Genomic DNA, 21,859 nt, shown 5'->3' with positions numbered 1-21,859 from the left:
TCCCTACTTGGAGCTCAAAGGAACTATTCTGAGAATGTGGAGTTTGACCTTTTTTGTGCAAATTTCTTGAGTTTGCATTCTCATGAGTTAAATATAGAGCACACATTATTCAACCTTAATGGCCATTTAAATGTCTGTGAGTAGCCTCCTCTCAATCACAGATATATTTTACACATAAATCAACAGAGACACATGGTAACCTAGTACTTAGGACCAGGACTTAAAATCCTGACAACTCTCCTTGGTTCTAGGATTTGCATCACTACGGGGTGATCTCACCGGTCTAGGACTTCTCCAATTCCTCAAATGTTCACTTCTGTTCAATACTGCTCTTTCAATGGAATTTGAGCACACCTAGGATTTGTTTTGTGCTAGATCTCAGAGGAATATTCAGAGAACATAGGATTTATCCCAGGTCTCAGAACACTTGGTCTAAGTCCAATTTAGACTAAATTAGTCTAACACTGGAAAGTTAAACTTGTGTTAAGAATGGAGAACAAGATACAACTTTATATAATTAGATGGCAATCAATAGTTACAGGTGTAAGTGAATGCTTTAGTAAAGCTCGGCAACAGAGGACAGTGTTCAGAAACCACTTTCCTACATCTGAATTCCATATTTACCACTAGCTGTGTGGTCCTGTGTAGTTCAGCTATGATCTTGCTCTGTTAAATTTGGATTTTACTATCAACCTCAGTGGCTGTAGTGAAGATTAAATACAATAATCTATGTAAGTGTTCACCATAATGCCTGATTAAGATCTAAATCTTGCTAAGAAGCAGAAGCTCCACTTTTCCATGACAAGCCTATTGAGAATGGAGGCCATTCCATAGGAAGTTTGTCCATAGAAGTTGGAAAAACATTCAAATCATAGTCAAAGGAGAAAGTTGTTGTTATAGTCAGAGTGTTGAGACTTCTTAAACTGAGTAGGAAGAAAAACGAACGAAAAGTTCAAAAGTTACAAGTCCTTGAAAAATTGAGGAAAAACAAATTTATCAGAATAGAGAGAAAAAAGACCATGAGCTATGTTGGAATGTTGAGGGATAAGTTTGTATAGAGATCGCTCCATGGCACAGGGGTTAACTTTCAAGTTAGGGAGCTGGACAGATTTTAAGAAGAATTAAATAAGTTTAAGACATTATTTTGGGTCAGGATAGTAAAAGCTACATCATTCTACGTATTGTTTAGATAATACCAATACTGTCATTTCTATACCTTACATTCTAGGAAACAAATGAGTATATACAAAAATGCTAGTGCATGTTATAGAAACTTAGTCAAATAAACAATTGAGACCTAGAGGTAGTACGCAGTCCATCTACAGAGAATGTGTGGGTCCTAGTCTAGAGTATAATACCTGGATGAAATATATGCTTAACTAAAAATAGTAATACTAAGAGCAGCTAACAGGTATGTAGCATACACTGTGCCAGGCTCCTTAATAGAGAGTCTTTCCCTATTTTAACTGATTTAATTAAACATTTACATTAGAACAGATTATAAATAGCAGGGTTTGTGCTATTCCCCAGCATAGGTACACAACAAAGTAAGATATAACATAAAGTATATTGGTTATATTTGTAACAGTTCAGAGGAAAGAATGTCAAAGAGGTGTGCAGAAGTTGACCCATAGATCTGTGAATTTAAGTAGACAGATGAGAACCTGGAGCTGTAGTTATTTTCCAGTAACCGGACCATCACCATTGACATCATCATCTTCATCGTGGTCATCAGCACTGCCACCTTTATTATTTCTGAGCACATATTTGTATATCACGGGCTATTGCATTTAATGCATTTAAGCCTTGCTGGAAGAATAGTCTTCCATTCTGTATGAATGCTGTGATACTCAGTATAAATAACTGTCCTAAGTTTATGAAGATAAGTGGGGGCAGGAGAAGAGGGAAGATCAAGACTTGAATCCATACTGGGTGACTTCAAATTCTACATATTTCCCCTGTGCTTTAGGGGGCCTTTTAAAACAAATGTCAAGATAGAACTATTACGACTGGATGTGGCATTCTACATGCAAAGTCATTGCGTTTTCTTTAGTGAAATGAAGAACCACTAGAAATAGACAAGATTACTATATACTAAGTCTTATTTTTGTTTAAGAAAAAGACATCTGTTCTAAATACTCAGCTCTTCATGAGAGAGTTCCACTCTATCTACATCACCAAGATCTCAGGTCTATTATTCACATGGAGGAAATATAGTGAAACCAGAGTTCTGCTTTTACTTAGAGTATAGAAACCTGCATAGGAATGTTATCCACACACTAACAATTATAAGCCCAAGCTAGACTGTCCATAAAGTCATATGTCTGGTGGAGGCACAAAAGTTGAATTCATAAGGCAATATAAACCCAGAGAAAAAACTAAAATTCAGAGTATTAAGTCTTTCAACACCATCCCAAGATAAGATAGAAGGCGCAAATAATTTCATCCTTGGCAGAGAAGCAGGACTAAGATATGGCCAACATGAAAGTAGATAAAAATAAAAGACCTCAGTTCTCAAGTTCTTCTAATTGGCTTTCCCCAGATGGTTATGAATATAGAACATAGTTTAGCACTTAAAACATGAACTTGAAAAAAATTAAGTCATACTTCAAAATGATTTCTAGCCTCTTGAGGGCAGGAACAAGGTCTTACATCCTCTCCATTTTTACAGAGTACTGTTTTGATACTTCAAGATGCTCCCAGCAATCAGTTTAATTCAAAGAACACAGGTCATTGTAGTTTCTTTTTTCTTTCTCCCTCCACCGAAAAGAATATGAATTGGATCCAAAATTATAGACATGAATTTATCTATTTTCAGCCATTTATTCTGAGAGCTTAGGCAAGGATTTAATTAATTGTTCATTATGTAATTTTAAGGTTAAAATAAAACATGTCATGGGTCTAAACACAGACCCTACTTTCAAACATACTTTAGTGATTGTGAAGACAGTCAGGGATTTAACCACTTCTTTTTTCTTTGCAAATATTACAGATTATTCATGGCAGATTCTCCCTACACTGAGCCTATTCAAAGCCTCAAATTCTGCTCAACACAGAGGTACATGAAACATCTACAAACTAATAGGAGCTGGCAAGTGACTTATGACCTCTGTAATATCTCTGGTTTAATAAGAGTGGATACATGGAAGCAAATAAAATTGAAAACCTGACAGTTCAAAACCATTGAGATGCAGCAAAGACAGTCCTACCTGCAATACAGGCCTACCTCAATAAGCAAGGGAAGTCTCAAATACACAACCTAACTTTACACCTAAAGGAGCTAGAAAAGGAACAAATAAAGCCTAGAAACAGCAGAAGAAAAGAAATAAAGATTAGAGCAGAAGTAAATGATATGGAAACAAACAACAAAAAACCCAGTAGAACAGATGAAACTAAGAGCTGGTTCTTTCAAAGAACAAGATGAGAAACCCCTAGCCAGACTTATCAAAAAGAAAAGAGAAAGGACCATAATAAATAAGATCATGAATGAAAGAGGAGTGAGCACCACCAACACCAAAGAAATACAAACAAAGGGGAACCCTATTACACTGTTGGTGGAAATGCAAGCTGGCACAGCCACTCTGGAAAACAGTGTGGAGGGTCCTCAAGACATTAAAAATAGAGCTACCCCATGACCCAGCAACTGCACTACTATGTATTTACCCCAAAAGTACAGGCATAGTGAAAAGAAAGGGCACATGAACCCCAATGTGCAGCAATGTCCACAATAGCCAAACTGTGGAAGGAGCTGAGATGCCCTTCTCAGATGAATGGATAAAGAAGATGTGGTTTATATATACAATGGAATATTACTCAGCCATCAGAAAGGATGAATACCTACCATTTGCATCGACATGGATGGAGCTGGAAGGGATTATGCTAAGTGAAATAAAGTCAAGCAGAGAAAGACAATTATCATATGGTTTCACTTATATGCCAAAGATAAAGAATAGCATGGAGGACCACAGGGGAAGGGAGGGAAAACTGAATGGGAAGAAATCAGAGAGGGAAACAAACCATGAAAGACTCTGGATTCCGGGAAACAAACTGAGGGTTACAGAAGGGAGGAGGGTGAGGGGATGGGGTAAATGGATGATGGGCATTAAAGAGAGTATTTGATATGATGAGCACTGGGTGTTGTACTCAAATGATGAATCGTTGAACACTACATCAAAAACTAATGATGTATTATATGTTGGTTAATTGAACATAAAAAAATACAAACTAAAAGATTATGAAAAAATTATATGCCAACAAATTGGGCAATCTGGAAAAAAGGGACAATTTCCTAGAAACATACAAACTACCAAAACTGAAACAGAAATAGGAAATTTCAACAGATCCATAACCAGCAGAGAAATTGAATCAGTAATCAAAAATCTCCCAACAAACAAAAGTCCAGGGCCAGATGGCTTCCCAGGAGAGTTAATACCTATTCTTCTCAAATTGTTTCAAAAATAGAAATGGAAGGAAAACTTCCAAATTTATTCTACCAGGCCAGCATTATTTCAATTCCAAAACCAGCAAAGACCCCACCAAAAAGGAGAATTACAGACTTACATCACTGATGAACATGGATGCAAAAATTCTCAAGATACTAGCAAATCAAATCCAACAGTACATTAAAAGGATTATTCACCACAATAAAATGGTATTTATTCCTGGGCTGCAAGGGTGGTTCAATATTCACAAATCAATGTGATATACCACATTAATAAAAGGATGAAAATCATAGATTCTTTCAATAGATGCAGAAAAAGGATTTGACAAAGTACAGCATCCATTCTTGATAAAAACCCTCAACAAAGTAGGTATAGATGGAACATACCTCAACATCATAAAAGCCACATATGAAAGACACATCTAATATCATCCTTAATGGGAAAAACAGAGCTTTTTCTCTATAGTCAGAAGCAAGACAGGGATGTCCACTCTCACCATTACTATCTAACATAGTACTGGGAGTCTTAGCCTCAGGAATCAAACAACAAAAAGAAATAAAAGGCATCCAAATTGTCAAGGAAGAAATCAAATTTTCACTCTTTGCAGACAACAGGATACTCTATGTGGAAAACACAAAAAATTCCACCAAAAAATTGCTAGAACTAATACATGAATTCAATAAAGTCACAGGATAAAAAAAAGTACAGAAATTTGTCACACTTCTATACACAAATAACAAAGTAGCAGTAAAAGAAATCAAGGAATCAATCCCATTTACAACTGTACCAAAAACCATAAGATACCTAGGAATAAACCTAACCAAAGAGGTAAGCGATCTGTACTCTGAAAACTATAGATAACTTATGAAAGATATTGAAGAGGACACAAAGAAATGGGAAAATATTCCATGTTCACGGATTGTAAGAACAAATATTATTAAAATGTCTATGCTACCTGGGCACCTGGGTGGCTCAGTTGGTTAAGCAACTGCCTTCAGCTCAGGTCATGATCCCAGGGTCCTGGGATCAGTTCCACAATAGGCTCCCTGCTCAGTCTGCCTCCTTCTCCCTCTGCCTACCCCTCTCCCTGCTTGTGTGCACATGCATTCTCTGTCAAATAAATAAATAAGATCTTTAAAAATAAACTCAGTTTCACTGTAAAAAAAGAAAAAGTCTATGCTACCCAAAGCAATCTACACATTCAATGCATCCCTATCAAAATATCACTAGCATTTTTTACAGAGCTAGATCAATCCTAAAATTCGTATGGAACCACAAAAGACCCCAAATAGCCAAAGCAATCCTGAAAAACAAAAACAAAAGCTGGAAGCATCACAATTCCAGACTTCACACTATATTATAAAGCTCTAGTCATCAAGATAGTATAGTACTGACACAAAAACAGTCACATAGATCAATGGAACAGAATAGAGAACCCAGAAATGGACCCACAACTCTATGGTCAACTAACCTTTGACAAAGCAGGAAATCATAGTGGGAAAAAGACAGTCTCTTCAACAAATGGTATTGGAAAAATTGAACAGCAACATGAAGAATGAAATTGGACCACTTTCTTACACTATACACAAAAATAAATTCAAATTGCATGAAAGTCCTAAATGTGAAACAGGAAATCATCAAAATCCTAGAGAAGAACATAGGGAGCAACCTCTTTGACCTCGGCCACAGCAGCTTCTTACTGGATGTATCATGGGAGGCAAGGGAAACCAAAGCAAAAATGAACCACTGGGACTTTATCAAGATAAAGAGCTTCTGCACAGTGAAGGAAACAATCAACAAAACTAAAAGGCAGCCTAGGGAATGGGAGAAAGATATTTGCCAAGGACATATCTGATAAAGTGTTAGTATCCAAAGTCTATAAAGAACTTACCAAATTCAATACCCAAAAAACAGATAATCCAGTTAAGAAATGGGCAGAAGATATGAATAGACATTTTTCCAAAGAAGACATACAGATGGCTAACAGGCACATGAAAAGATGCTCAACATCACTCACCATCAGGGAAATACAAATCAATATCACAATGAGATACCACCTCATACCTGTAAGAATGGCTAAAATTAACAAAACAGAAAATAATAGATATTGGCAAGGATTCAGAGAAATGGTAACCTTATACTGTTGGTGGGAATGTAAACTGGTGCAGACAATCTGGAAAACAGCATGGAGATTCCTCAAAAAGTTAAAAGTAGAACTACCTAGAACACAGCAATTGCACTACCAGGTATTTACCCAAAGGATACAAAAATACAGATTCAAAGAGGTACATGCACCCCAATATTTATAGCATTATGAACAATAGTCAAACTATGGAAAGAGCCTAAATGTCCATCAACTGTTGAATGGATAAAGAAGATGTGGTACATACATGTGTGTACACACACACACACACACACACAAGAATACTATTCAGACATCAAAAAGAATGAAATCTTATTTGCAATGACATGGATGGAGCTAGGGTGTTTTATGCTAAGCAAGAGAAGTCAGAAAAAGATACTATATGATTTCATTCATATGTGGAATTTAAAAAACACTCATATGTGGATTTAAGAAACAGATGAACATATGGAGGGGGAGGAAGAGGGAAACAAACCTTAAGAGACTCTTAACAATAGAAAACAAACAGGGTTGATGGAAGGAGGTGGGTGGGGGATGGACTAAATGTATGATGGGTATTAAAGAGGGCACTTGTTACAATGAGTACTGGGTATTATACGTAAATGATGAATCACCAAGTTATATTACTAAAACCAAATACTACACTGTATGTTAGCTAACTAGAATTTAAGTAAAATTTTGAAAAAAACATATGTCTGTTATCCATTTGTATGTCTTCCTTAGAGAAGTGTCTGTTCATGTCTTCTGCCCATTTTTTGACTTGATTATTTGTTTTTTGGGTGTTGAGTTTGAGGTTCTTTATAGATCTTGGATACCAGCCCTTTATCTGTAGTGTCATTTGTAAATATCTTCTCCCATTCTGTGGGTTGCCTCTTTGTTTTGTTGACTGTTTCCTTTGCTGTGCAGAAGCCTTTTATCTTGATGAAGTCCCAAAAGTTCATTTTTGCTTTTGTTTCACTAGCCTTTGGAAATGTATCTTGAAAGAAGTTGCTGTGGCTGATGTCAAAGAGGTTACTGCCTATGTTCTGCTCTAGGATTTTGATAGATTCCTATCTCACATTGAGGTCTTTCATCCATTTTGAGTTTATCTTTGTGTATGGTGTTAGACATGAACAGACACCTCTCCAAAGACATACAAATGGGTGACACATGAAAAAATGTTCTTCATTAGCCATCAAGGAAATTCAAATCAAAACCACATTGAGATACCACCTTACACCAGTTAGGATGGCAAAAATTGACAAGGCAAGAAACAACAAATTTTGGAGAGGTTGTGGAGAAAGGGGAACCCTCTTACACTGTTGGTGGGAATGCAAGTTGGTACAGCCACTTTGGAAAACAGTGTGGAAATTCTTCAAAAAATTAAAAATAGAGCTACCTTATGACCCAGTAATTGCACTACTGGGTATTTACCCCAAAGATACAGATGGAGTGAAAAGAAGGGCTGTATGCACCCCAATGTTCATAGCAGCAAAGTCCACAATAGCCAAATTGTGGAAAGAGCTGAGATGCCCTTCAACAGATGAATGGATAAAGAAGATGTGGTCCATATATACAATGGAATATTACTCAGCCATCAGAAAGGATGAATACCCAACTTTTACATCAACATGGATGGGACTGGAAGAGATTATGCTAAGTGAAATAAGTCAAGCAGAGAAAGTCAATCATCATATGGTTTCACTTATTTGTGGAACATGAGGAATAACATGGAGGACATTAGGAGAAGGAAGGGGAAAATGAAGGGGGGGACATCGGAGGGAGAGATGCACCATGAGAGACTATGGACTCTGAGAAACAAACTGAGGGTTCTAGAGGGGAGGAGGGTAGGGGGATGGGTTAGCTCAGTGATGGGTATTAAGGAGGGCACGTACTGCATGGAGCACTGGGGGTTGTACAAAAACAATGAATTGTGGATCACTGCATTGAAAACTGGTGATGTATTTTATGGTGACTGACATAACATAATAAAATAAAATTTAAGAAAAGATTTGAAAAAACCAACAAGGTGGCAAGGAGGCAAATTATAGCAGTCAACTGAAAAGCATAAAATACATGTTGAAGAAATACTTGAGTTGATATGACAGGACATAGAAGACCATGATAAGTTCAATGAAATGAAAATTCTAGGTGTTTACAAGAATAAAGTGTACATTAGTAATAGAAGAGTCAAAGAGAAGCCAGATAAATGCTTTTCTAAACTGTGCCAAAGCATTTGAACCTTACACCAGAGAATTTTAAGTAGGGGAGTGGGATCAAGTTTATATTTTCAGAAGAATATCTAACTGTAATGTTCAGAATAAATGGGGAGGGGCATCTTGACACTATAAGAGCAGTTCAGATCTATTTTAAGATTATAGTTAAGAGGAGAGTGGTGGCTTCTGCAGTGGGAATGGGGAGAACTAAGATAATTACGACTGGGAATGTCAAGTAGCTAATGTTTAGAAATACTAAGAAAGATTTCTAAATATCTTGTGATATATATCCCCAGTGACTTCCCTTTCCCACCATGAGATTATCTTAAAGCAAATCAGACATTACATCTTGTCATCTATAAATATTTCTATCTCAAAACATTAATTTTCAAACATCACTACTATAACCAAAAAAATAGACCATTCCTTAGTATCATTTATACCTACTTGGTGTTCAAAATCTTATAAAGGTCTTTTTTTTAAAAGAACAGTTGGTTTCCTCAAACTAGAAGGCAAAGTAACTCATTGCATGTGGTTAATGGCTCTAAAATCTTTTTGATAGGTTACTTCTCCCTTTTGAAGAAAAACAAAAGAAGAAGAGGAGGAGGAAACCAAGAAGAGTTGGTTGCCTATTGGAAGAGGTTATCAAAAGGACCTGTCCATCAGTTGACCACTGAGCTATACCTGGGAAATTGGAGGCTTCTCTCATCTCCCTTGTTCTTGTAATGTAGGTCTGGCCTACTATCTTCATACTAGCTGCCATTTCAGGGATGCAGCCTTCAGAGGATAAGGTGGTATTGAGACTATTTGGACTGAACACATGCCTAAGCCCAATTAAAACCCTTCTATATACTTTCATAATTCTGGTGGGTTGGTGCAGATACCTACTCATCTTGCAACAGTCCAGAGCAAGCCTCAAATGGAAGTCTCCTTGTTTTTTAAAGCTGCCTCTTACCAATCTGAAGTGGTTTGCCTCATTTTTAAGTATTTCAGATTTCACCCAGGAAACTCCTGAGATTGCAACCCAGCAGTGAGTTAGTAGCTTTGGATATAAAGGAAGGGAAAACAATGTCCGAACTAATGAATTTTTTTTTTAATTCGAACTAATGAATTTTGTTCTCAAGATTGAGAATGCCATTTGTTGAGGTAGAAATCACTAGAGAAAGGGCAAGTTTGTTGGAATGGATACCAAATTCTGTTGATATTTTTCATTGAAGAGGACCATGTGATATACCGACAAATATGCTTCATAATCAGGTAATATCACCAGTCCATAGTTCAGAGGGAATGAACACCAGTTTTTAGTTTGGGGATCCTCCAGCCATGGGTTATGACTAAAACAGTTTTTATAAAATTGTTTATGGTAAATGTCTAAAGAGAAGGGTAAAAGTCTGAGAACACGATATTGAAAACTTTTACTCTCTTATATTTAGGAGTTAAATATAGTAACTCTAAATACTTCTCTGCTTGGATTTAAAGAAGTCTTTCTTGAGATATTGTAAGAAGAGCAAATATGGATCCATAGAAGCCAACCATACAAATAGTATACTGTGAGAAAGAGTATTTGATTTTTATTAAGGAGGCAGGAGAATGTGTCTTAAGTTTGAAGCTGTGCCATAAAGAACATTTAAGGAACTGACAGATGGATATGGGGTAAGAGGGCCAGATACCCAGGCAAATGGGAGCACTTGCACAAAAGCAGAGGAAAGGTAAAAAATAGTGTTAGATGGCTTCCAAGCAACTGGCACAAAAATATAGGAACTTGTTAAATGATTGACTTATTGATGTAATGATGAAAAACTCATTTCAAGTAGGAATTCAATATAAATACTACCATGCCCATATACAAAAATAGGTCTTGATCCTGATCCATATTGACTTGGTTCACACACCTAAAAGGTGTTCTGATGTACTAAGTCCACCATACTGTGTGTGCCTCCCATCAACTTAAACCCAAACTTGTCAACAGGTGATAGAGAATAGCAGTGAGTTTTTACATGTAACTTCTACACCATTCATTTGTCTAAAACTTGATGTTAGTATTTCAAGGTCTATATTTGGAAGGAAATATTCATTCTATTTCACTGATTGTAAAGTAGTATTTTATGACTGGCATTTAGAGGTATTAGAAGTTATTAATGGTATTAGAAGGCTGATCCTATCTCAATTCCTGAAATTTCTCAACAGAAACACTTGCAATGTTATACATTCCTTAATTGTTACAGAAAGGAAGAGCACTTTTCAGCAAGAGCTCTTTGAAATCATGATGATATGATCGATTGCTTCTATTATAATAATCTTTCCTCTTGATAGGAGGATGTTTTTCTTCCTTTTCTGCTGCTAACATAGTTACCATATAGTATGTAATCAGACCAGGCTATAAGTGAAGATTTTGGATTCTCTAAAACAAAAGTTGCCAGCTGATGTTCAGGGGACCAAATCTGGTTTGCAGGAGTTTTGCATGTTCTGCAGACACGTACCCTGAACAACAATTTTTCAAAACAAACACAAAGATAGCGGCCATTTTTCAAGTTAGTGAGAATCAAATAATCTGTATTTCTGGCTCCTTAAAAAATACACATGCATGCATGCGCACACACATACACAAACAGATACACACGTCAGCTGAAGCTGATAAAAAGAACTGCTCTTTGTTAATGTAAATTACAAAATGGAAACCAAATTTGAAAACTCCCTGAGCAAACAAAACCATTTAAGCCACATAAGCAAAACAAATCTAGCTTATTTAATGAGCATAGTGCAACTTAGGTTCTTATAAATGCCTTTGATAAAAAAAATGCTTTCTAAAATGGTTTAAGATAATTTAACCAATCTTCTGCTGTCTAGAAACCCCCACTGTAATAATCAAGCATTGTAGAGGTTAACTCCCTCATTTTCATTTTATATCACTTCACTTCATATCAGTTATGGATTTGAAGACTTCTAGCTCATGAATTGTTGTGCATACAATAAGATCTTACTAAAAACTATTTTACTGATATGATTTTAATTTTTAGCATTTCTGGATTTGACACCCTTTGAAATGCACTTGCTGGTTTGCATAATCGCTACTATTTCTAATTCTCAACTTTGAGGCCAACAGAGGTTGTCTTTCTATATAACAATCATACTTAAACTACCAGTTTTAAGCAAAGGAAAGTATTGTATTCCTGTCTCTAGTAGACATGGAACGATCAGGTTAGACCAAGAGAATAAGATGTTTTTAACACCATAAATAAATAAACAACAACAAGATACTTTACCATAGAAGAGAAAACACATTTCTGCCTATTATGCAAACCAAATGTGAATGGGGGGAGGGGGAGCCAATCCTAATTTATTAACTATCAATGAGGGTCCAAAAAAACAAACAAAAGGTCATGTAGAAGAGGTGTTAAGTATTAAAGAATTAAAATTGGAGAAAGCATTAAAATATCATGAGGCTAACAAGATCTGAGATACAGCTGAAAATGCTACCAACCCAAAGGTTGATGAACAGTAAGGAGTGAATGAAATTATTTAAACTTGGAAATTCAGAGCCCTACAGAGAAGAAATTCAAATCTGTGAGAAGAGGTTATTGCTTACTGGTGTTTGTATCTCTAGGCTAAGATGAGATACCCAATTTGGCTGGGACCCAGAACTCTAAAGAACAGGTGCAGACAGGCTGGTGCTGGAGTCTGAGAGGCACACTGGAGCTACTTCTGGAACTGTTGGGATGATAATGAAAGGGAATCCACTGCCGGTATTGGAGTAACTTGCTCCTGGTAGGATAATATCCTGGTAGGATAAACTTTGCTAGGGTCTTGTTAAGAGATTAAGAAGAGTGCCCACCCAAACACACACCCCAAGAGAAAACAAAAAACAAGAAGCAAAATGATAAGAGACAACAAACCTCTTGTATTTTCTCCAACTTTCTAGTCTCCCATTACTGTGCCCTCTCAGTAAAATTTAACAGGAGGCCGCTGGCAAACCAGAAATGAGGTGTAAGTCCCAGCTGCAGCTGGGAAGCAATACTTCAATAATTGACACTTACCTAACTAGTAATTTAAGAATTCGTTTGGGTCTACAAAGTTCTTCCCTATTTATGTCATTCAATGTATTTGATCTCCATATAGCAGACATGAGGACATCCATTTTCCATATGAAGAAATCAGGTTAGAACAAATGTCATTTACATATCCAACATCCTATGGATTGCAGAGGCAGCTTTAGAACATAAAATTTAGCCTACCCTTCCACTGTTGCAATAATCACAAGATGCAAATCCTACAGGCAACTAAACCCTTAAGGCTACTTGATTTCATGAATCCTGATCTCCTGCAGCAATAGAAAGTTGGATCTTTGAAATGCTTATTGTCCCAAGTACAGATGATAGGCATCTGTCTTAATTAAATTCAGAATAAAATGAAATGTCTACAGCTGAAAATGTGGGATATCCAAGATCAACTGACTGTAATGTTCACTTAAACAATTATATGCCTTTACAAATGCTGAAAGGATACAATTTAATTTAGCACCTTAAAATAACTATCTCAGAGAGGTAACCCCCCCCCTTTTCCTGCCCCTGTGAAAGAAATGGACTCCAGTTCGTTTTAAAATAGGATTTTCCTCACCCTGCCACCATACAAGGTGAATTACCATGACTAGAGGAAAAAACAAATGTATCCCTACCTCGAGGGATGGCTTTCCTTCTTGCCATCTGCGAAAAACAAATGTTGGTTTAAAAGCTACACATAGTTGTGATGTCTCAAGGTTAATGACAACTTTGAGCATTTTGCAGTTGTGCAGCATACAACATAAACAATTCTAAAGGTCAAACTGTTTTCCACAGAAGGCTAGTTGTGTAGATGCTTGGTAAATGCTTTTTTAGGAGATACATTTCTACAATTAAGTTTAGCTACATATGTATTATGTTCTAACTGCTGGACTTACTAGTATCTTTATTTTAATGGGCATTATGGAGCTTTATGTTTTTTCCAAGTTTGTATGCCAAAAACTGAAGACTTTTTCTAGGAACATCAGAGAATTATGCTAATGGTCCAAGAAACAGATTTGGAAAAACATTTATTTTAAACAGATAACATTCTTGGCCCTACCACCAATACCCTTATCTTTTATCAAAAATTTACCTGGAAAGAAAAGTTCCACTTGATTTCAAGACTTCTTTTTCTCCACTGCTATTTTATACCCCAACAGACACACACTTGGGTTGATTTTGTTATTTAGTACACAACTGTAGTTCTTTTACAAAAAAAAAAAAAAGACAAAAGATTACCAATAGAAAATATGCTAAAGAGCCCTCCCAAAAATCTAAGATTTTTCCTCAGGGCTATTTCAGGGTGAATGTGTATTCAAAATTCCACAGTCTCTCTCTTTTCCCCTGACAAAGCCAGACCGTTTCCTCCACTCAGTAGAAAAGGGCCTTGTCACTTGTGATGTGAATGTAGAGAAGTCTGTTACAAATAGTGTTTGCATCTCTTGATGTGTGTAGCCTTCTTGACTCAGGCACCCTTTAAAGGAAGGGGGAGTCTGAGAGGGGCTGTGGGCTTGGCTTTTTTGGATGGAAAAAAGATGGCAAAAGGGAGAGTGGAGATAGAATTGGCCAAAATACTTACAACTTTCCATTTCAAACTGCCCTCTCCTATCAAAAGATACTAGAGGTAGAAAGGTCATCGAACCCTTACCTTTTACAAGGAAGAAACAGAACGATGGAGTGGCTTGTCCAAAACCCACAACAGACACACACACTAGCTTCCAAACAAGAAATACACCTGAAATCTCCTATCCCTTCATGCCTGGTTAGTACTTACTCACTGAAGAGCCTTCTTCAGGTGCTCTGGGTTAGGTTGAGACGACTGTCACATGGTTTACATCTATGGCATCTAAGCCTGGCTAATCATCAGATTCACCTGGATTTCTTTTACAGCAACAGATTTCCGGGTCCCTTCTCACAGCTCATGATATCAAAATCCTAGAGACCATATTTCTCCAATCTAAAATCTGTCCCAGTGAGTCTGAGATCATAAAAATTTGATATCTCTGGAGAAGATAATGAATTTTGAGAATCATGACATATAACTCCGTTTGTCCTAGACTTGCCTTTATTCTATATGTAAATATAAAAGATTCAGGAGTCAAGAGTATGATTGCTACTTTGACCATGCCTAGCTAGGCCTTGCTATATGACATATGGTGAGTTGGTTACTTTTTATTTTTTCAAGTCACACCCATTCTGAAAGCTGGGTTACTATGACCTGTCTGGAGGTCCTATGAAAGACTAATTAATTACTAGGAGAAGCGGACTTTAATCTTTCAACAAAAAGCATCCAGAAATTGTAATCTCTCTCCATTTAACAACACTAAAAATTCCAAATATGCCAAAATGATAGAGAAACTTCCAAATGATTAAAAACAAACAAAGCCTGCTCTATACATGGACCCAGGATCTGGATACTTCATACAGAAATATTTTTTTTTTTTGACGAGAAACGTGCTCTGCAATTTAAAAGCATATTTTACCCTAAATAGACTGGTCTTTTCCATTTCTGTCTTTCTCTTTAAAGTTGGGCTATCTCACCTGTTTTCTGTTTGTTTGTTTTGTTTTCATTTTCTGTTGTTTTTAATGAGAATAAAAGGACAAGTGGTATTTTCATTACAGATAAGAAATAGATGTTTTAAGCATACTCTGGGGAAATACACCAGCTGTCCAATTATAATTAGAAGCAAGCTGCCATAGAAAATGAAATTCTACCGAGGTCTCTTATGTATTTGCATGTTTGCAAGGTGCAAGTGTTTATACTGACAAGAGGGTTTTCAGATCTTGCAGGTAGCAACAAGACCAAAAGGTGCATTTTAAACAGAAGAACAAACCAATAGCTGAAATTTGACTTCTAATTACCACAAGTCTCATATTTTTTTCCTATTTTATTGTAGGTATGTAGACTCTAAACTGTATTCGAAATTCTGTAGATACAGTTCACTTCCTGGAGCTGGAGGTGAGAACAGCATTCCTTCTTGCATCTCACAAGTCAAGGTTATAAGCAGCCATCTTTGTTATCAACACCAAAACACCTTTCCATGTACCTGTTGTGTGTGAGGGACTAAACAAAGTCTGGAAAACAATGTGAAGTGATAGTTAAGAATGTGAGCTCTGCCATCAGACTTCCTGGAACGAAAGCCTGACTTCATCATTTTACCAGATGTGTATATCTGGGCAATTTACTTAACCTCTCTATGGCTCAGTTTAGTTGTATGATAAATGACAGAGATGATAATATCTCCGACACTGAATGTTTCCAAAGTGTTAGATCATATAATGTCTGACAGATACTCAGCAAAGTGTATATTTAGTAGCTGGGACCCAATAAATGGAAATATTGACAAGAATATGGAATTATGGAGTAAATTAATAATAATCCAGGAAATATAATATTCTAATATAACCAAATGACTTAACAAATATTTATTGAGCATTTTACTATGTGCCAGGAATTGAGCTCTAAAATGAAGATGATATAGAAATCTTTCTTACCTCAGAGAAAACCTAATAAATGTGGGTAAGGCATAAATAACTGTTAATGATGCCACGAGGCTGGCTGTGGTAAATGTTCTAAATTCAAAGGAGGAAGGGACTAGTAAATATAAGGGAGGATTCATGGGTGAGGAAACACTGATGTTTGACCTTATAAGAGTATAATTTGGCCAGAAAGAGAATGGGGGGGATGATATTCTAGACTCAGGAAATGGACTGAACAAGCGTGTGGCATTTGGAACAGGCAGGTATATTTAAGAAACAATGAGTAGATCCTTTGGATGTAGCAGATTCCTTTTGTTTTGAAAATCAAAGGGAAACACAAGGTTGCATCCTGGGCTAATGGAAGAATTGCAATGTGGAGGCAAATTTGAGCATAGTGAAGACAGGAATCATCCAGTCAAGCCTAAGTTTTCAGGAAGCTCCCCAGTACCTACAATGTCATAGGGAAGTCCCACTTTGTGTGGGAGGTGAGTGAATGTCCTTTGATGTCTTTCTGAAGGTCTGATTTGTGGCTCAGCTTTGCTTGCCATGGGGAGCCAAGGACAGGCCACCAGCAAGGGAATAACGAGATAAAAGAGGTGATTCCTGGCCTCTGCTCTGCCAGATATTCAAAGTGTAACCATGAGCAAGTCTATCTCCCCCTCAGACTGCTACTCCCTTCATGGTTTCTATTTTACAGACTGACTGTGAGAATTCAATGAGCTAATTTCTATGGCAAGTGCCTTGTGGGTTGTCAGGAGCTGTGTTAATGAAAGAGTAAGGAAATTAAGATAAATTTGATAACATCCACTGAGATTCATATTGAGAAAAAAGCAGAACACAAATCCAGCTTTCAGCTCCCAGTCTCTTCTTTCCTCCTAGCCCCAACCCTATCAACACTTCCATGGGTAGAGATCTCTCGCTCTTATGCTAGGCACTATGATAAGTGCCTTCTAAACCCTATTTCTAGCCAGCACCTCCACTCCATGAAGTAGGCACTACTGGCATCCCAGTTTACAGATCAGAAAAAGGATGCACAAGGCTCCCTCATTCACAGTGGGCCAACTCTCTGTCATAAACCATTCTTGCAATGAACCTCCAAGTTTACATCACAGGGGCCCTGAGGCCAGGGACCAGCTGCTTACATGCTGCTCCTTACAACCTGGGTTTCAGGGTACCCAGGAAGGCCCACTGCTACCACCTTCCCCTATGTTACCCTCTTGGCCTCCAAGCACCTCCAATTTGCCTTCTTGGTTGACAATATGTTCATTTTAAAAACTAGAGAGAACAGAAGCACATACTAAATGGTCTTTTGGTTACTGATGGCCTATCATGGTGCCATAGAAGGAGCCATGCTAGAATGTCCTTCAGAGAAGCTTCTGACTCGGATTCAGCCCCTAAATTCCCATGTTCCCTCAGGCAAATAGTTTAACCACTTTGAGCCTCAGTTTCTTCATCTGTAAAAGAGACCACTGCCTGCCATTCTTACTTGCTAGAATTTTTATAAAGATAAAATTAGATGACAGGTAATGGAGTAGATTTGTGAACTCTAAAGCACTGAGATGCTAATCTCCGTTGCTTAACAGCAGCTTAATGGAGCGATGGAATGGAATATAAGGGAGTGAAATACAAAACCTGACTTGAATTCAGGCCCCAACGATACCATTTAAAACCATGTGATTTTATTCGGGTGAATTCTAATCTCTGAGCCTTTTTAATCCAATATCAAGGGATATAAAATCTACTTTTCACAGCAAGATTGCAGGGATAAAAGTGGGAAATTGCTTAAGACTGAACTCTACAAATCATTTTAATATATGCCATAATTCACGACTGCTAGCAATTAATATACATTAATTTTTTATTATAAAAAATTTGTTAGGGTATATTATAACTTCTCAAATAGACTCAAGGTGAATGGGTCTCTTTGGGAGGCTAAGTAACCCTGTTTAAAATACGAATAACCTGTCTTAAGAGGTGATGAGAGGGTTGAAGAAGACACATCAGCCTATGAGGTAAAACCTCCTTTTAGTGATGGAAGGGTTAACAAGACTTAAAGAATGGTTGCTATTAATGATACAGTCAGCTCTGGGCTAGGCCAGGTCCCACTGTTTCTCTTGGCAGTGAGTGCTGGATCTGCTTTCATCATTCATGACCTTTTCACCCTTGGAAGAGCAGCTAAGGCAGCTTCTTGCTATGAGGGGCCCAGGTAACCAAGTTCTTGGAGTAAGATCAAGACTTTCTTGCAATCTGTCATGCCCTCTCCTTTGATATTTAGCTGGGCCCGGGGCTTGCTCAGTGTTGTTGTCTAGGGGCCCTACGCTGCATGGAATGAACTGAATGTAGCCCTTCACACGTCTTTAGTTTCCAGTACCTCCAGAGTTCAGAAAAAATGAAGGAAGTTGTTTGTTCTGAAAGGGAAAAAGTAGCCTAACAGACAGCAGATGAGTTATCACTTAAGAAACCAGTGTTTATAGGTCTTACGTGGACTTCAGAGTCAATCCCATCATTGTCTAGCTTTGTGTCTTTATGGCATTATATAACACCTCTAGGTTTCAGTTTTCTTATTTGTTCAAAGAGGACAATAATGCCAACCTTTCTTGGTTGTCATGAGAAATGCTTGAGTTAATGGATAAAGAAATTAACATAGCAATTAATTCATGTTAAGTATTTAAAGTACAGCTGCTTTTACTGTTCTTTCCTTTTGCAGATCATAGAAACATGGGGAATTTTGCAGTGAGCTTGGGCTGGTTTGTGGCATTCTGAAGAGTTTTCTTTAGCGTTGATAGACAAGAGGATTTGCTAGAAGCTGTGGGGAATACAAAGATGTTTACATTGTGGCCCTGTCTGTAAGTAGCTTCAAAGCCAGCTGGTAAGATGGAGCATATGTAGAGAATGAGATCTAACAGAAGGAGATGCATATGGGTGCCTAATGAGGGGCCCAGGCGGCAAGTGCTGCAGGAGCTGAAAGGCGGAAAGGTCACGCTCTATGAGATGGAGTTGCTGGAGACCTGAGGTCAGACAGACTAAATTTGAATCCCAGCAACACTCTTTGCTAGATGTTGGCCTTAAGTAATTATCTTGCTACTATGATGTCATTCTCTCAAAAATGGGTGAGCAATTGCCACTAGCTTAGGTAGTTAAGGTGACATATGCGAATCTAGAATAAAAAAACACTTGCAATGGTACCCATTACTCAGTAACTGCCCAGAAAATCTTATAACTATCATTGTCATCTCTGTTCTAGACTCTTCCACATGATTTCCCTGTACCCTGAGGGCTTCAGAACGGCTTTCTTAGAAGCTAATTCTAATCATATCATTGAGTTTGACAACAACCCTGCTGATTCACGCTTGAGTGTAAATGAGATGAACAAATCTCACATCCTCAGCTTTTCAGGATCCGGACACAACCACCCTTCTCCTTTAAATACCCCCTCTGTCTTCATCCAGTCATTAAACCAAAATAAACAGTGAATCTCTTCCCTTCCTGCTAACGTGTCTGAGCTTTCATGATCCTTTCAAAGTTCTCCTTGGTTATTCCTCCTTTCCTCCCTTCACCCTGCATTCTTTATATACTTCCATCATAGCCATAATCTGTGTTAGTCCTAGCACCATGGCTGGGATATATTAAGTGCTCAGCAAATATCTACTGGGTAAGTGCATAAATGAATGAATGAATATATTTAATAATTGAATAGTTTTTAGAAGAATTGCACTATGTTAGATGCTTTCCCATCACTATAGACTACATAAAAATCCAACATCTTAGATGAGTTTATGAATTATTTCATCCTCAAGGGAAAAGCCCCCAAAATAATTAGTAATAATAATATAATATTTTACTTTAGGGTGACCAAAAATAAGTATAAGCTCATCTTACTTGGAACCTGAACACTTTGGCTTAGAGAACATGCTGTCATCATGTTTTATTATAAATAGGGTAAACTCATATCTGTCTTCCCAGGAGAGTTCCAACTTATGCCTATTATTCTGGATTAATTTTAAAAAGCACCTTCTTTCTCTTTCAAAAATATTCTGATTTGGGTGATAAATTATAATGTCACTCTAATTTTAAAGAAGGTTTACTTTTAATGTTAAAACAAAATTAAAAGATCGTATAGTCAGGAAGTCCTAAGGTAATTAACCCTGTCTATAGACAACATCTCAAGGGCAAGCTAGCATCATTTACATCATACAAACTATACAGCTTATCTTTCAAAAATGTTATTAGGAGTCCTCTGTAAACTACTGTTTTTACACTCTTCTACATAATGGTCTGCTTATTATCTGCCTCATACACATTCTCTTCCTTCTTTTTCCTGTATCTTGGGCCATGAACAACAGGAAACAGGCTAAAGACCTACAGACACAGGCTAAAGATTCAAAATAACTCTCTTTGGGTTTAAGCGATAGAAATACAAATCACATCAATTACGGTGTGCTAAATAATGACTCCACAGGGATATCCATGTCCTAATTCCCAGAAATTATAACCATGTTGTCTTACATGGCAAAAGGGACTTTGCAAATAGGTTTAAATTAAGAATCCTGAAACGGGGAAAATATTATGTATTATGGCACAACATAATCACAAGGTCCTTATAGGAGGGAGACAGGAGGGTCAGAGTCAAAGAGATATAAAGATGAAAGCAGAAGTCACACAGGAGAGAAGATGCTACACTCTTGGCTACCAGCATTGAGGAAAGAGCCAAGGAATGTAGGCAGCCTACAGAAGCAGGAACAAACAGGAAATACCTCTGCCAGCGCTTTGATTTTATCTCAGTGAACCTGATTTCAGACTTTGACCTCCAGAGCTAAATGAGAATAAATTTGTGTTTTAAACTGCTAATTTTTTTTGAAATTTGTTATAGCAGCAATAAAAAACAAATATACTGACTAACTGAAAAAGCAGTACATATGCTAGCAGAACTCAAAATTTCATGGGCACATTGCTTAAGATTTGGCTGGATTCAATGTCAGAAAAAAACTCTATTTCTCATTTCTGCTTTATCTGGCTGGTGTTCCTCACATAGAACCCTAGAATCTCCACAATAACATTCTCATAACTGCAAGTCTGGTAAAATATAATGCCACATTTCTTATGACATAGAGAAAAATCCTAATAATTTTACTTGGCTCGGTTTAGGTTATAGGTCTATTTATCATGGTAGAGGAGGGGAATTTGATATGGTCATTGTGAGTCCTAGGTCATATGCTCACCTCTGAATCTAGAGGGAAATGGGGGTCAACCCAGTGAAACCACATAAACTAAAAGTATGAGCAGTTTTGGGGAATTTTGGGGTGGTGTTATTAGGAGACTGCAGTATGATAATACTGGGCAGGCAAAATCCATACAAGTCACTGCTATCAGCCTTATGAGCATCCTTATGTTTGAATAGTAGATTAGTTGTTCTAACATGAGAAAATGTCCAAGTCTTACTACAGGAAAATGTATTCCTCAACAGTCTCAGGCAGGTGTTCCTGGTTGGGTAAGTTTTGCTTATTTTTGGTTTTGTTTGACAAGACATTTTCCTTTAAGTGGCATGTCCAGTTCTTGAGTTAT

The sequence above is a fragment of the Zalophus californianus genome, chromosome 15 (assembly GCF_009762305.2).
Source record: "Zalophus californianus isolate mZalCal1 chromosome 15, mZalCal1.pri.v2, whole genome shotgun sequence".
Taxonomy (NCBI): Eukaryota; Metazoa; Chordata; class Mammalia; order Carnivora; family Otariidae; genus Zalophus; species Zalophus californianus.
This window is presented reverse-complemented; position numbering follows the sequence as displayed.